Genomic DNA, 16,973 nt, shown 5'->3' on the forward strand with positions numbered 1-16,973 from the left:
AGACTGGTGGGGGTTACAGTCTGTAGGGTTGCAGAGTCGGACACAACTGAGCGACTAAGCACAGCACATACAAGCTAGAGGATCACATAAGGCTTTTGAAGGCAGCATGGAATCAAAGTTTTTAAAGAGTGGTAAGGTTTGGATACACAGAGATGGAGACCAAGGTATTCTAGAAGACAGAACAGTACATGGAAAAACCCAGAGAAGCAAAGAACATATGTCAAAAAGGACAGCAAAGGAAAAATATAGAAAATTTACATGTGAATCAAGGAGTAAATAAAGGAGGAAAGAAATAAATTTAGAAACAAAGAGTTGTGGCCAGATCATAATGACCTCAGTTGTGTCTGACTTTTTGCGACCCCATGGACTGTATCCAGGCTCCTCTGTCCATAGGATTTTCTCAGGCAAAAATTCTGGAGTGGGTTGCCATTCCTCCTCCAGGGGATCTTCACCACCCAGGGACAGAACCTGCGTTTCTTGTGTCTCCTGCATTGGCAGGGGGATTCTTTATCACTGAGCCACCTGGGAAGCCCAATGAACCTTGAAGATAGGGCTAAAAAGCATGGAATTCATCCTGCAGGCATGATGCTTCCAGGATCTGGCAGTTGTGGAAGGCAAATAGAGAGCAGAGAGTCAAGAATTAGGTTACATCTCTGATAGTCCAGGGAACCGCACCTTGACTAGGGAAAAGGCAGTGTGCTTTGAAAACTGACTGGATGTGGAGGACAGGGAGGAATTTTTAGAGGTACTACCAGAAAATCCCTGGTGGTCCAGTGGTTAAGACTCAGCACTTCCACTGCTGTGGCCCAGGTACAATCCCCAACTGGAGAACTAAGATCCCGCAAGCTGCACAGCATGGCTGGAAAAGGGAAGAAGAAAAAAAAAAAGACTTAAAAAGAAGCACTACTATGGTTTTAAGATTGGGTGACTGGGCATATGGTGGTGGCATTGTCTGAAATGGGGAGCACAAACAGAAAGAGAAGGTTTAGGATGGAAAGTCATGATTCTGGTCTTTAACCCACAGAGTTTGAGGACTCCTACGGAATTATCTAATGGAACTGGAGCTAAGAGTAAATTGATCTGTGAACAGAACTGATAATACAAACTAAATGCTTTGGGTTAATCCTTTTAGCAACTCAACATGATAGGTACTGTATGTGACTGTCCCCATCTTATAGAGGAAGAAAGTGAAACCAAACAGGTTAAGGCTAAGGCCACAGTTCATCATCAACTACCCCACTTTACTGCCTGTGCAGTTGACCTTTCTAGTGCGTCATCTCAGGACAGTCCCTCAGACCCTTGCTTTGAGGCTATCTGATGCAACTCCAGTAAGCTTAGACTGCGCACCTTCTTGGCTTCAGCAAATTAGAAGCAGGTATAAAAGGCATAGGCATAATGACAGCAGAAGTGGCAACTGAAAACCAGAAACTTTAAGAAACCCCCATGGAAACCCCCAAAGCACAGCCTTCTGGGGCCATTCAATAAGGTGAAATAGAGTCCTTAACTCTATAGTCCAAGAGGATTCCTTAATAATAAAGCCTGATTGCTACCAGTGCATGTTTATAACAAATCAAGAAAATACTAAGTTTACTTCTGTTTCTTAAATAAGGATGGCTAGGACACGATTGAAGCGACTTAGCAGCAGGAAGTTTATAATATACCTTTAGAAGATTCTCACCTGATATGGACACTTTTTTTAAAAAATGTTAAGGAACAGAGTCTCAAAACTTTGGGGAACTTCACTTCAAAAATAGCTTTCCTGACAGCAGAGGTTTTGATACAATTGTTTTTCCCCTCACTTGTGAGCCCTCAAAGTATGTGAAGGATACCCTGCTGTGTAGCTCTGCGGAACCCTCTGCCAGGATTCTCAGGCTCACTCACAAGACCATCGGTAACCTCCTTTTTTCCTCTCATCTGCCTACCTCACTTGACTGCTTAGAAAGTGGGCAACAGAAGCAGAAACAGCGTGCTGAGGTCAGAAACAGCCCTAATGTCCATCGCAAATGTGAGCAGAAGCCTCTCTACACAGCACTCAGTGGAAATGAAGCAATAAAACACTCCCTCTGGTGCTTGTCAGGGCGTGAGGGGTACCAGATGAAGAATACAAAGACCAGTCTCATCTGGGTCCTAGCTCTGTTGCTTACCCGCCCCGCACTTCTCTGTTTCTGCCCTTCTGTCTAGCATGCCTACGCCTCGCGGGCTCACCCCTCCAGCCTGGGCTTGGATCTTGAAAGTTCTTTCTGAAATGAAAATCTGATTTAGTCACTCTCCTACTTCAACTTCAATAGCCTCTTACTGGCTATTGCAGGTATTCATAAGCCTTTTGGGCTCAGGACCCCTTTCCACTCTAAAAATTATGGAGGAACTTGAAGAGATTTTTCATGTGCTGTTTGTTATGTCTAACAACACTTACCATGTTAGGAATTAAAACAGAAATTTCTAAAATTTTATTAATTCACTTAAAATTACAGTAAACCCATTACATGTTAACATAATCACATTTTAATTTAAAAATTTCTGTAATTTCTAAAACAAAATATTGATGAGAAAAGTGGTGTCTTACATTTTACAAGTTTTTTTTAACACCTGGCTTAAAGAAGACAGCTGGATTCTCAAATCTGTTTCTGCATTTAATGTGTTGAAAATATCATCTGTCCTGTAGTCTATGGAAAACTTCACCATACACTCATTAGAGAATCACAGTGAAAAAAGCAAATCACATTTAGCATTATTATGAAAATAATTTTGAGCTCACTGACCTCTGAAAGATCTCAGGGACACCAAGGAGTACCAGAACTACATACTATGAAAACCACTGGTCTATAAAATAAATTACATACAAGGACATTAATTGTCATTCTAGGTACACAAAAACCTCCTTCAGCACCATATCCACAGTCTCCCATATTCCCGTGCCACCAGTTACACCAGCCAGCCATCCGCTATCATGTGTCTTTAAGCCCTTGCACACATCCATCCCTCTGCCTGAAATAAGCTTCTTTCTTGCAGGCTCTTTCAAGAACCAGCTTGAAAGGGTTTGACTCTCAAAGTGCCTCCTCTGACCCATCCTGACAGCTGATGACTCCCTGCTGGCAGAACACAGGCTTTGAAGTCAGGTTGGAGGTGAATCTCCACTCAGTCATTTACTGGCTGGGTGACCTCGGACAAGTAGCTTCACCTTCCAGAGCTTCAGTTTCCTCTCTGCTAAAACAGGGATGGTCCAAGTGGACAGGCCATTTAACCAGAGGAGTGCAGCAAAAACTGTTTACTGACAGAACGAGCCTGCAAACAGGTACATGGATAGGGCTCAATGCATTAAGTACTTGTTGAATGGATCAACCAGTTAAAGGACGGTGGCATCTTCTATTTACTGAGCATTTACTTACTGGGTGCCCAGCACTTTTTCTCCTGGGCTTCACAAGCATTAACTTATTTTATCTTCACACCAACCGTCTGGATTGAACGATATTCCTTTAGAGGTGAGGGTCCTGCGGTAAAGATTCGAGGTAACTCGCTTAACGTCACCCACCACCTGGTCCCCGAACCCTCTCCACGCCTCAGTTTGCCCTCCCTTGAGAGGGGGCGCGCAGGGCCAGTGGGGGTGTGGATCTGGGCCGCGGGGTACAAGGCGGAGGAGGCAGACAGCCGGCGCTGGCTAGGCCGGGCCGCTTGGGGGCGCCCTACCCGTACTCACCACCCCCCCGACACACACCCCCTGCCTCCTCCGGCCCCCGGCTCCGCGCCGGCCCAACCGCCCAGGCGCGCGCCACCCCACGGCGGGAGGCCCGGGGGCGGGGCCAGGGAGCCCCCGCCCCGCCCCCGCCTCAGCCTCAGCCGCCGCCGCCGCCGCTGCCGCCGCCTCGGTCGAGCCCCCCGCCGCCCGCCAGCCCGCCGGCCGACCGGCCGCCGCCGCTCTCCGGAGCCGCCCCCGCCCGCCCCCTCCGCGCGTCCTCTCTCGCTCGCTGCGCAGCGGAAACATGGCGGCGGGCAGGGAGTGAGCCGCCCCGCGCCGTCGCTGCGCCCGCAGGTAAGCGCCTCGGTGGCCGCCTCCGCTCGCCAGGAAAGCCCGCGCCCTGAGGGGCCTGGGCCGCCAGGGGCCGCCCCGGGCGAGAAGGAGGCGCCGGGACCGGCCGGGCCGCTGCCCCCGCCCCTCGGGCCCTACTGTCCGTCTGTGTGTCCTGGCCGGTCAGCCTGTCAGGGGTCCGAGCGCTGCTGTCGCCCGCCTGCTCAGCGGTCCTGGAACCCCCGCGGCGTTCTGCATCCGCGGCCGGTCCGGCGGGGCCCAGTATCCGGCCCGCGGCCCTCTCTCAGTAGGGGCACCCCGGGGCTCCGCGAGGGAGAAACTCAAGGACACGGGGACTCTGGAGGGTCAGCATCGCGTGCGTCCGAGCGGGGGTCGTTCTGTCCAAGCTAGCGGGGCTGGGTCGGCCGGAGAGTGTTGGCTTTGGGCCGAGGGCCAGGAGTCGGAGGAGCTGTCAGTCTGCTCCGACAGGAGAGCTGAGAGATGCCTGTGGATCCTCGCCGGTCGGATCCGGTTCGGGGCGAGCGAGGACCGAGGTCGGCGGGCTTCCTGGCCCAGCTGAGGGTCGGAGGTGCGAAGGGCGGGGAGCTGTCAGCCGCGTCCTCCGGGCTGGCTCCGGCTGCGGGAGCTGCGCCGGGACAACTCACGTGTGCCGCCGGAAGCGGGCGGGGAGAGCCTGTTTCCAACCTCCGACGGGGGCGGGGGACTGTGGGCACTGAGGTGAGCCAGGGACCAGGAGGGCTTGGACACGTGGGCACGGCTGTGGGCCAGCCCCAGAGGAATGAAAAGGGGTTTCCAGGAGATAGGTGAACCCCAGAACGTCTCCAGATTGGAAAGGAATTTAAAAGTCATCTAGGATCCATTTCTCTCGCCCCATACCAAAGTAGCTTCGAAAATCCCAAATTCTACCCTCATAATTTGACCAGTCTATTTGAAGATCTTCTCCAGTGACAGGAAACTAATCTCTTCCCTAGGAAACCTATTCGTTCCTGGAAAGCTTTGGTGTTTCGAAATTTTTGTTTGTTTGTTTTGGTTGAAAGAAATAGATGGCTCCAATTCTTCCTACTTCTGTTCCCTTATGGACACCCATTAAGATAGCTGAAGATCATGTCCCCGGAGCCTGTCTTCACTAACTGATTCCACTTTCCTTCAGTTGTTTGTCATAGGCTGGGGTTCTCTCATTCCTTCTCTGAATGAACTCTAGTTTGCCCTTTAAAGGAGAGCTTCTTAGTGTAAGCCAGGAGACAAAACCTATTAAATTTCTGCAAGAAACTCTTTTTGGCTCCAAGGAGTGTCCTGCTTAAATATAAGGTACTCTATTCCTTTACTCATTTCTGTACTGCGTTTTGAACTTAAAAAAAAAAAAAAGACATCTAGTACTGTTTGTTTAAACCAACTAAAAGTTCTTATTTTGTGGAAAATTTTGGCTTTGCCCTCATTTTTTAAAATGTCTATAAACACTTTATCAAATGAGCCTGTGTATATTGAAGTGTTGCAGTGCACCATGCAAATAGAAGAGCTTATTATTTTTTATACTGGAAAAGCATTGAGATCTCATTTGATGCCAGACTGCAATTTAATATTTAGTTGGAGAGGGAAATGCTTTATTATATTGAACTCTTTGCTCTCTTTATAACTACCGACACGAGGCCCAAAATTACTATGAAAAAGGACATTTTGTTGTTGTTGTTGCTCACATACCAACCAGCATTTTTTTTTCCCACTTTTTCATCACTTAGCCTTGGTTTATGGGATTATGTTTTTAAATAGGGTCTTTACCAACATCCTGAACCCCTGCCTAAGAAACCCTGCAGGTTAGTAATTTTTTAAACTTAGGAGAGATGTGATGGCCTTATAGATAAAATGTCAGGCTCTTGTATCTGGGACCCTGTTTATATTTTAAACAAAATAACATAAACAAGCACATACCAGCAGTCAGAATTGGTTCTTTATCTTTCTTCTTATGTCTTCATTTTTTCAATTGGTCAATGGTTTTGAAGTTTGCAGCACAGGTCAAGTTTTGATTTCTGGTATGTTTGTGCAAATACTGTTTCCCTTTTATGTAAGTTGGATAAGACTTTGTATAGCACCGTTCTGTACAGAACTGTACAGACTCAGGAAAAGCTCTGATTCCTTCCCTTCAAAGGACTTGGAGTTAATAGTGGGAAATACTAAAAAACTATGAGAAAGAACTGGTGTGACTCTCCTACTGAAAATGTAAAGGCAATATCTTGTAAACTTTATACTTAATGTATCTACTGTATGTCAGGCACTATGCTATGTACTATGTTAACTGGGTAGACAGAGATAAGTAAGATACATTTCCAATCCTTGTGGAAATGGTAAATTAGATGCTAAAATAGGTCATCTCAGAATAAAAAGTGAGAGCTTTGCTGCTTGATACTTGCACCAAGGGGAGGGCACTCAGACTAGCTCAGGACTTGAGGGGAGGCTTGAGGAAGAGATGACACCTGGCCCAAGTCCTAAATGGTAAGTAGAAGTAAGTCAAATAAAGATGAGTTTAAAAAAAAAAAATGTGCTTCAAATAGAAAGAATAGCTTGAGGAAAGACATCAGTGTGAGGAAAGACATCAGTGTGAGAAAAGGAATAGCTTGCCTGCTGCTGCTGCTGCCAAGTTGCTTCAGTCGTGTCAGACTCTGTGCGACCCCATAGACGGCAGCCCACCAGGCTCTGCTGTCCCTGGGATTCTCCAGGCAAGAACACTGGAGTGGGATGCCATTGCCTTCTCCGATAGCTTGCCTAGGGAACCACAAGCAGTTTGGTACTGCTAAGAAATAACAATGGCGATATAAGTGGTAAGTTGTGGGACTGAAAATACAATCAGAGTCCATGTCATGGTGAACCTTGTATGCATAAGTATCTTGAAATGAATTCTGTGGGTGATTTTTTTTAATCACTGAAAGGTTTTTATAGATATGCTTGAATAATTTTAAAATGTGATTATAGGGATGAAGAGAGAGGGATGAAGTTGAGAGAATCTGTGAGGCTTTATGATTGATTGGGTGTGTAGATCAGAGGGTGAGTAGTCCAGTGTGATGTTCACGTTTTTGACTTGGGTGACTGGGGAGATGATGGTGACATTAACTGAGACAGGAAATATTGGATAATGATTTGAGTTTGGGACTCAGAGGTTTTTTGATTTTTTAAAGTGAGATCAGTGAGCAAATGTGGTAGAAGTAAAATAGGAAAAAAAAAAGAGGTTGTGGTCAGAAAGTGGAATATTAAGAGTTAAATTGTCTGATGTGAAGAAGGTCTTCTCACTGACAGCTAGGTCTGTGTGTGGATTGCTGAAGTACAGCAAAGGTGAAGTCTGGTGAAGCTAAGTGTGGCAGGGAGCTGGGAGGCTGTTGTATGGAACGAGTCTTCTGCATCAGTAGTGAAGTGATTTAGGATGCAGAGAAGAGAGATTGTGACCCAGGTGCAGTGAATGTAAGGGATTAATCGGGAGGGTGGTAGAAGACAGATGAGGAGGAGGGATAAGGATTGATATAACCAGATGGTGGAAACCTCAGAGGAGAAGGAATTTATAAGTGCAGGAATGGGAAAGTAATGGTTTTTTACTTTTCCTTCCTGGAAGCAGGATTCTAATCCGTTCATCTTTATTCTGATCTCATATTAGTCGTGTTGGGTCTGAAAAATCTGTTCTTAGTCTTGAAAAGCAGGAGAACAGATAACCTATATCAAATCCTTTCTGCTAGTACTTAATGACAAAAAGTCCATAGATGTTTTTCTGTGGATAGATAGGAAGCAATCAGTAGTGAGGATATACCCATGGTTTCTGGAAAGAGTATAGTTAAGAACCTAGGCTTTGGTTTAGAAAGACCAAGATTCAAATCTGAGCTGTGTCGCTTACTAGCCTTAAGACTGTAAGCAAATTGTTTAACCTCTGTGACTTTCAGTATCGTTATGTGTAAAAAATAGATTTCTGCTTTGTGGGGTGTCACAAAGATTACCTGAAATAATGTGTGTGTGTATATATACTGTAATGTGTATACACACACGCTAGAAAAGCAGTTGGCACTTCAGAGATGCAAAGTAAATGGTAGTTCTCCTCCAACTACCTTTAAGGGACTTAAGCTCCGCTGGCAGAAATGAAATTTTTTCATGCTTGACTAAATTAAAAGGCAGTAAATACTTTGAGGGAGGTAAAGCAAAGCAATACAGAAGTTCAAAAGGTAGAGCCATCATTTCTTAACAGTTGGGACAAGGTTAGGCTTTACACTCAAGGTGAATATTATTTAGGCCTTGGAGAACACATTGAAATAGATTAAATAATTTAGGTGGAACTACAAAATGGGGAAATTATATCATATGTTTTTAAAACTTAATAATTGCCGGAGGTGAAGTATTGTATTTGTGTAAGTCAGTAGTGAGAGCTGTGGCTAGAGAGGTGGGCTGGGGCCACCTGAAGCTTGGACTTGAGCCTAAACATACTAGGGAGCCGCAGACTGTCGATCCTTCCTCTCTGCCTCAGTCTCCTAGCTGTAAAATCTGTAGGCGTTAATTTAGAAACTTTGAATTTGTGTTTGCAATAAACCAAGTAAGAAATTCACATTTGAAAATAAGTTGAAAAAGATAGCTCCTAGGATTTATTTTTTAGTTGTTGCTTAATCTTTGCAATAACCTTGTTTGGTAGACAGGCTTAGTGGAGTTAAACACATACAAGATCTCACTGGTAGAAAGTAACTAAAAAGAAGAAGAAGAAAGTGACTAAAGATGTTCTAATTTCAAATTCTTTTTTATATTTCCATACTTATTTAGATTTGAAAAAGAAGCCTGGGTCCTCAGTGTCACTAAATAATACAGTCCAGGGCTGGTCACTTTGCTTCTGTGATCCTCAGCTCCCTCATTTATAAAATGAGGAAAGTGTAGGTGTAAGGCTTAACTAAAGTAGTGGGTGTATTGCACTTTACATAATGTGAAAAATATATAATAGATACTCAAATGTTACCCACATCTGTAAATGAGGGATTTTAACCAAACCATTGTCAAGGGCTTAGTGCTAACTCCCTAGCCATCAGAGAACTGCTGGAACTAATTATTTTGATAACCTTTGGTCATATGAACCGAGCAAGTCTTATTCTCTGTTATCTTTGTCCTAGTTCCTCCAATCATGTGTTTTTCTTCTGTACTGTTATTCTGGTGCTGACTTGGCTTCCTTTTACTCTCTCCCAATCCTGCTTGTTGCTCCCTTTCAAACTTTTCCACTTGTTCTCTGAAACTTCTATTTCCTAAACTGTCAGCCATTTTATGGGATGTTTTATGTGTGTTCTGGCCTTAAATGGGAGCCAGTAGAGTAAGAGTACTTGCTCACTCTCCTACACCGCTCTTTGCAAAAGGAAAGAGATAAGGCTGACTGTAATCTTTTGTGCACCACTATTCCACACATTCCATGAATCAAGGTAAATTGGAAGTGGTGAAACAGGAGATGGCAGGAGTGAACATCAAATCATTTTAGAAATCAGTGAACTAAAATGAACTGGAATAGGCGAATTCAATTCAGATGACCATTATATCTACTACTGTGGGCAAGAATACCTTAGAAGAAATAGAGTAACCCTCATAGTCAACAGAAGAGTCCAAAATGCAGTACTTGTTTGCAGTCTCAAAAATGACAGAATGATCTCTGTTCATTTCCAAGGCAAACCATTCATTATCACAGTAACCCAAGTCTATGCCCCAACCACTAATGCCGAAGAAGCTGAAGTTGAATGGTTCTGTGATGACCTACAAGATTTTCTAGAACTAACATCAAAAAAAGATGTCCTTTTCATCATAGGGGACTGGAATGCAAAAGTAGGAAGTCCTGAGATACCTGAAGTAATAAGAAAGTTTGGCCTTGGAGTGCAAAATAAAGCAGGCCAAAGGCTAACAGAGTTTTGCCAAGAGAATGCACTGGTCATAGCAAACACCCTCTTCCAACAACACAAGAGAAGACCCTACACATGGACATCACCAGATGGTCAACACCGAAATTTTAGAGTCTCCTGCTATGACTTTGCCTGTGTGTACTGAACTGTAACTTCCCCCAATTTTAAAGGAAAACTGGAGAAGGAAATGGCAACCCACTCCAGTGTTTTTGCCTGGAGAATCCCAGGGGCGGGTGAGCCTGGTGGGCTGCCGTCTGTGGGGTCACACAGAGTTGGACACGACTGAAGTGACTTAGTAGTAGTAGTATTCTTTGCAGCCAAAGATGGAGAAGCTGTATACAGTCAGCAAGCACAAGGCCGGGAGCTGACTGGCTCAGATCATGAATTCCTTATTGTCAAATTCAGACTTAAATTGAAGAAGGTAGAGAAAACCACTAGACCACTTAGGTATGACCTAAATCAAATCCCTTATGACTATACAGTGGAAGTGATAAATAGATTGAAGGGATTAGATCTGATAGAGTGCCTGAAGAACTACAGACAGAGGTTAGTGACATTGTACAGGAGGCAGTCATCAAGACTGTCCCTAAGAAAAAGAAATGCAAAAAGGCAAAATGGTTGTCTGAGGAGGTCTTACAAATAGCTGAGAAAAGAGAAGTGAAAAGCAAAGGAGAAAAGGAAAGGTATACCCATTTAAATGCAGAGTTTCAAAGAATAGAAAAGAGAGATAAGAAAGCCTTCCTTGGAGATCAGTGCAAAGAAATAGAAGAAAACAATAGAATGGGAAAGACTAGAGAGTTCTTCAAGAAAATGAGAGATACCAAGGGAACATTTCATGCAAAAATGGGCACAATGAAGGACAGAAATGGTAGGGACCTAGCAGAAGCAGAAGATATTAAGAAAAGGTGGCAAGAATACACAGAAGAACAATACAAAAAATATCTTCATGACCCAGATAATCACGATGGTGTGATCACTCACCTAGAGCCAGACATCCTGGAATGTGAAGTCAAGTGAGCCTTAGGAAGCATCACTACGAACAAAGCTAGTGGAGGTGATGGAATTCCACCTGAGCTATTTCAGGTCCTAAAAGATGATGCTATTTAAGTGCTGCACTCAATATGCCAGCAAATTTGGAAAACTCAACAGTAGCCACAGGACTGGAAGAGGCCAGTTTTCATTCCATTCCCATAGAATGCTCAAACTACCGCACAGTTGCACTCATCTCACACGCTAGTAAAGTAATGCTCAAAATTCTCTAAGTGAGGCTTCAACAGTACATGAGCCGTGAACTTCCAGATATTCAAGCTGGTTTTAGAAAAGGTAGAGGAATCAGAGATCAAATTGCCAGCATCCGCTGGATCATGGAAAAAGCAAGAGAATTCCAGAAAAACATCTATTTCTGCTTTATTGACTATGCCAAAGGCTTTGACTGTGTGGATTACAATAAACTGTGGAAAATTCTGAAGGACATTGGAATACCAGACCACCTGATCTGCCTCTTGAGAAATCTGTATGCAGGTCAGGAAGCAACAGTTAGAACTGGACATGGAATAACACACTGGTTCCAAACAGGAAAAGGAGTACATCAAGGCTGTATATTGTCACCCTGCTTATTTAACTTATATGCAGAGTACATGATGAGAAACACTGGGCTGGAGGAAGCACAAGCTGGATTCAGGATTACTGGGAGAAATATTAATAACCTCAGATATGCAGATGACATGACCCTTTTGTCAGAAAGCGAAGAACTAAAGAGCCTCTTGGTGAAGGTGAAAGAGGAGAGTGAAAAAGTTGGCTTAAAGCTCAACATTCAGAAAACAAAAATCATGGCATCTGGTCCCATTATTTCATGGCAAAGAGATGGGGAAACAGTGGCAGACTTTAGTTTTTTGGCCTCCAGTTACTGTAGATGGTTACTGCAGCCATGAAATTAAAAGACACTTACTCCTTGGAAGGAAAGTTATGACCAACCTAGACAGCATATGAAAAGCAGAGACATTACTTTGCCAACAAAGTCTGTCTAGTCAAGGCTATAGTGTTCCCATAATCATGTATGAATGTGAGAGTTGGACTGTAAAGAAAGCTGACCACCGAAGAGTTGATGCTTTTGAACTGTAGTGTTGACTCTTGAGAGTCCCTTGGACTGCAAGGAGATCCAACCAGTCCATCCTAAAGGAAATCAGTCCTGAGTGTTCATTGGAAGGAATGATACTGAAGCTGAAACTCCCAATACTTTGGCCACCTGATACGAAGAGCTGACTTATTTGAAAAGACCCTAATGCTGGGAAAGATAGAAGGCAGGAGGAGAAGGGGACAACAGAGGATGAGATGGTTGAATGGCATCACCGACTCAATGGACATGAATTTGAGTAAACTCCAGGAGTTGGTGATGGACAGGGAGGCCTCGTGTGCTGTGGTTCATGGGGTCACAAAGAGTCGTAAACAACTGAGAGACTGAACTGAACTTGTTAAAATCTTGTTTTCTCTGGCACAACGGCTATGTCACTCTCATTGTCTTATACCTACATCTCTGTTGTTAAAGACCTCACACACACAGTCTTCCCTTCTACCTCAATTTTTGGCCTTATCCTGAGTGACTTTAATAATCATATGGATGTCTATTTCTTCAACACATTGGCCTCTTCAACTGAGGTGAGCATCTTTTTAAGTAATCAGCTCCCGTAGTCACACCATGGGCTTTGTTCTCACCTGAAGATGGCCCACCTCTGAAATTTTAAATGAAGACATACATATTTGTTCAAAATTTCGCCAACTACCTGACCTTTGACTGTCCCTACTCTATCTTTCCTTTGACCTCAGCATGACCTGTTTTTACTTCCTTCCCTATCCAGCTTTCTTAGCCTCTAGCTTATTTCATTCACTCTTTTATCATTATCTTTTATTCCCTTGCTCTGTTGTCCTTCTGTCCCTGTCTGAGCACAATCCCAAACTAATCTCTCTCTTTTTGCCTATACTAGCTCTACTGAGCCTTGCTTGGAAAAAAAATACACACTTTTACAGATCCTCGCTGTCAGGGAGATGGGAAGATGAAGAAGGATAGATAATTACAATTGCATATTATTGAAGGATGTCACACATTTTTTCTGCCTCATTTGAAGCATATAAAACCCTATTAGATAGGATGACAGGTCATTATAAACTCTATTTACTGATAAGAATCTGAGGTGTAGGTGAATTAAATGCTGTGCCTAGTGTCAAATAGCTGGTAAATGTCAGAATAGCAACTCAAAACCAGGCCTTCTTACTACTGATTCTGTATTTTGTCCAGAATGGTTCAGTCTCCTATGACTTACTTTGGAAGACTCTATGCTTTCTGAACCTCCTGGTGGTTCTGCTACAAGTCATCATATATTAATTTCCTTAAATTTTAAAGCATTTAAGGCGGATGCATTATTTTCCCCCTCTGTATTTACTATAGTTGTTGCCATTGTTAGCTTTTAAAATTAAAGCATGTATATAATTGTATATTCATTTTAATCAGTATATCTGTTGCTCATTGATGTATTATAGGCACATTTCTAAGTGGTTTCTTATTTATTATAATTGCTTTACATTTGCTTTTGTAGACTTTCCTCTGGGGTGTTCAAACATGATGAAAATAAGGCTGTTTTAGTCATTATATTCTGTGAAGTATAATAGAAAATATGAAAGCCAGCATACTTGTTCTTAGAGATATTTAGGAAAAGAGCAGACAACTATTTGTGTTAGATGATTTAAAGTTTTGGACTTCCAATCCCAGTTTTTTGGTCCTCTGTCTTATCTCTGGTTATCTCAAAGGACTGCTGGAAAGTCTCCAAGCTAAATTAAATTTATTTCTTTAAGTATAAAAGTTTACAAAGCCTAATAGGCACAGTTCCAAATTAAGAGCTCAAAAACATTGTCTAATCTCTTTATGTGTGTTTTTTTCAAGTTTTTATTCATTCATTCAGCAAATATTTATTAATGTCTTTTAACTGCCAGACTCTGTGCTATGTACGCTGACAAAAGATGGAATTTGCCTAGACTTTTGTTTATTGGGAGTTTTTAAATCACAGATTCAATTTCAGTGCTTGTAATTGGTCTGTTTGTGTTTGATATTTCTTCCTGGTTTGGTCTTGGGAGACTGTATCTTTCCAAGAATTTGTCCATTGCTTCTAGGCTGTCCATTTTGTTGGCATATAGTTGCCTCTAGTAAGTAGTCTCTTAGGTCCTTCGTATTTCTGTGGTGTCAGTTGTAACTTCTCCTTTTTCATTTCTAATTTTATTGATTTAGGCTCTCCCCCTTTTTTTCATCATGAATCTGGCTAAAGGTTTATCAATTTTGCTTATCATTTCAAGCAATAATAATCTACATTCCAACAATCTTTGTCTCAATCCAGCAATTCCACTCCTAGGTAAATACCCTTTAGAAACACTCCTGTGCATATATAAAGAGACTTCCAAAAATATTTATGCAACATTTTTATAGCAGAAAATTCAAACTAATCCAAATGTATAATTAATAAAAGAAAGAAAATATTATAGTATATTTATCTAATGGAATTCTATACAATAATGGAAATGAATAAACTAGATCTGTACAGCAACTTGGGTGAATCTCACAAATAAAAAAGTTGAGTAAATAAAGCAAATGGCAGAACACATTTATATAAAGCCCAACATTGATGTATTATTTATGGAAGCATACTTACATAATAAATGCTAAAGAAATGCATGGTAATGAAAAAATACAGTATCAAAGTAAGGATAGTGGGTATCTCTGAAGTGTGTGAGAAAAGACTAGTAATACTGCTGGGAAGAGCAACAGGGGACTTAAATTGTATTGGTAAATATTTTTTCAGCCAAAGTGTGGATATATGGTTGTCCATTCGTTATTATTTATTGCTTTTTATGTATCTGAAATATTGTGTTAGGGATGTATTTTTAAGAAATAATATGTAGTTCTTGTCATGAGCTTAATACAGGAAGGGAAGGATCAACAGAAATATAGAATATTTATGAATAGGGTAAATATTCTCTATAGAATGAATCATGTAACTGTTCTTACAGGCCTGAAATGGTCTAATACAGAAAACTTCAAGTTACTCAGCATCTTTCAATCTAGTGTAACAAGGACTCTCATTGAAATATATTCAAAGTATATGGGCCACAGGGCAGGCACAATTGACTACCAAGGCAGAAGGAGGGAGATGGTTTTTGGAAAGGCTTCAGAGAGAAAGAGAATGACATTTAACCTGGATCTTAAAGTTTGAGAAGGAATTCACGAAGTAGGCTGAAGAGAAGAATGCCTTCCAGGTAGACAGAAGTTAAGACACTTCTGCATGGATGGAATCCTCCAGGTGGAGTATGTGGAGGTTAAAGAAGTGTAGCAGAGGAAGAGACTAAGGAGGGGGACCCAAGCAATAGCAAGCTATCTGTATAGTATTTACTATGCATGTTATACACCTGTAAACTCATCTACCTGTAAACCCAGATGGGAAACGGGCACCTAAGAGTTAAGTAACCATGCTCTCTTTGGCAGCACATATACTAAAATTGGAACAATACAGAGAAGATTAGCACAGCCCCTGTGCAAAGATGACACACAAATTCGTGAAGTGTTCCTTATTTGTAGAGGGAGGGACCATATGTATACCTATGGCTGATTCATGTTGAGGCTTGACAGAAAACAACAAAATTCTGTAAAGCAGTTATCCTTCAATTAAAAATAAATAAATTAGAAAAAAAAGAGTTAAGTAACCTGTCCAAGGTCATAGGACTAGCAGGAGGTGGAACCAGAATTCGAACTCTTGACAGTTCAAATCCTGTCTGGTCCAGAGTCTGTGCTCTTGGCCAGTAAGCTGTACTCTGAATCACTGCATGATAAGCAAAATCAGAAGAAAGGGGATGTTTATAATGCCAGAGGAACAAGAGTAAATTTCAAAAAGAAAGGAATAGTTAGCAGTGTGAAAGACCTTAGGGAGATAAAGTAGAAATACTACAGAGACCATTGGATTTTAAAAAAAGAAAAAATCACTGTGCTCTAAGATGTAGTGAGGGATACCAAGATAATAGAGATGTGGGTATCTCAGTAGTGATTCAGTCCACCAGTTCTGTGGGCCAGTGATTATAATTCCCACTGTCATGTAAATATTATTAGCTCCATTCCATATGTAAAGTAACTGAGACTCAAAGATATCTGGCCTAAATTATACAATTTATTAGCGATAGAACTCAGTTTCAAACCCAGACCTCCTGTCTTAAGCCATAATGCATCTTTCCATTTTACCATGCATACTCCCCACAAGCAGTGTTATACAGTTCTAAGGTCTCATCAGTCAGTACAGGAGGTGAGGTTTACTTGTAAGAATTAACTTGCTTTTTAGCTGAATATATCCTGTCTCAGGGTTTCCCCAGTGGCTCAGTGGTGAAGAATCTGCCTGCCAATGCAAGAAATGTGGGTTCGATTCCTGGGTCAGTAAAATATGCTGGAGAAGGAAATGGCAACCCACTCCAATTTTCTTGCCTGCGAAATCCCCTGGACAAAGGACCCCATTGGGCCATAGTCCATGGGGGTTGCAAAGAGTCAGACATGACTTAGTGACTAAACAACAAACAACAAATCCTGTCTCAGCCTTATAGGTAAACTAGAAGGATCCTTGAATAGAAGAGTGAATACTTTAGTGAATCAGTCATGCTTTTTTTTTTTTTAATTTGAGTAAACAGATGAACTATTTCCTTGTTAGGGTAAGTGCCCCTATTTTAATTAGTTGCAAAGTTTCTGTAGCACCTCAACCCTTTGTGTAATCCACTTCCTCCTTCTTAACCAACACATATTTATCAGCTGTGTACTAAGGATACAAAAATGTGAATAAGATTCTTTCCCTCAGTGAGCTTACTATCCAGTTGGTAGTTGGGATAAAAAGTTATTATAATTTTATCTCAGTGGGCTTCCTCCTCCAAACCTATAACTCCAGTATAATCATGAGGAAAACTAGACAAATTCCAATTGAGAGATATTCTGTGAAATACTTGACCAGTATTCCTCAAAGCTATCAAGGTCCTCAGGCAAGAAAAGT

The 16,973-nt window shown here is 42.1% G+C and overlaps 1 protein-coding gene and 1 non-coding gene across 6 annotated transcripts in view; both read left to right on the plus strand.

Annotated features, from left to right (window-relative positions):
- Positions 1 to 3,930: 3,930 nt before the first annotated feature.
- The window catches only part of SCMH1 (Scm polycomb group protein homolog 1), a 216,476-nt gene continuing 203,433 nt past the window's right edge, over positions 3,931 to 16,973 (plus strand). For 2 of the 5 annotated variants that reach the window (XM_052638227.1, XM_052638233.1), the window contains exon 1: positions 3,931 to 4,027. The gene's annotated coding sequence lies outside the window, so the exon portion shown is untranslated. The remainder of the gene's footprint in view (positions 4,028 to 16,973) is intronic. The other 3 variants (XM_052638234.1, XM_052638228.1, XM_052638230.1) reach the window with 3 other exon arrangements.
- LOC128045827 (U6 spliceosomal RNA) lies at positions 15,421 to 15,527 on the plus strand. Its single transcript, XR_008199163.1, has one exon. It is a non-coding gene; the product is annotated as a U6 spliceosomal RNA (small nuclear RNA).

Source organism: Budorcas taxicolor, chromosome 3 (genome assembly GCF_023091745.1).
Source record: "Budorcas taxicolor isolate Tak-1 chromosome 3, Takin1.1, whole genome shotgun sequence".
Taxonomy (NCBI): domain Eukaryota; kingdom Metazoa; phylum Chordata; class Mammalia; order Artiodactyla; family Bovidae; genus Budorcas; species Budorcas taxicolor.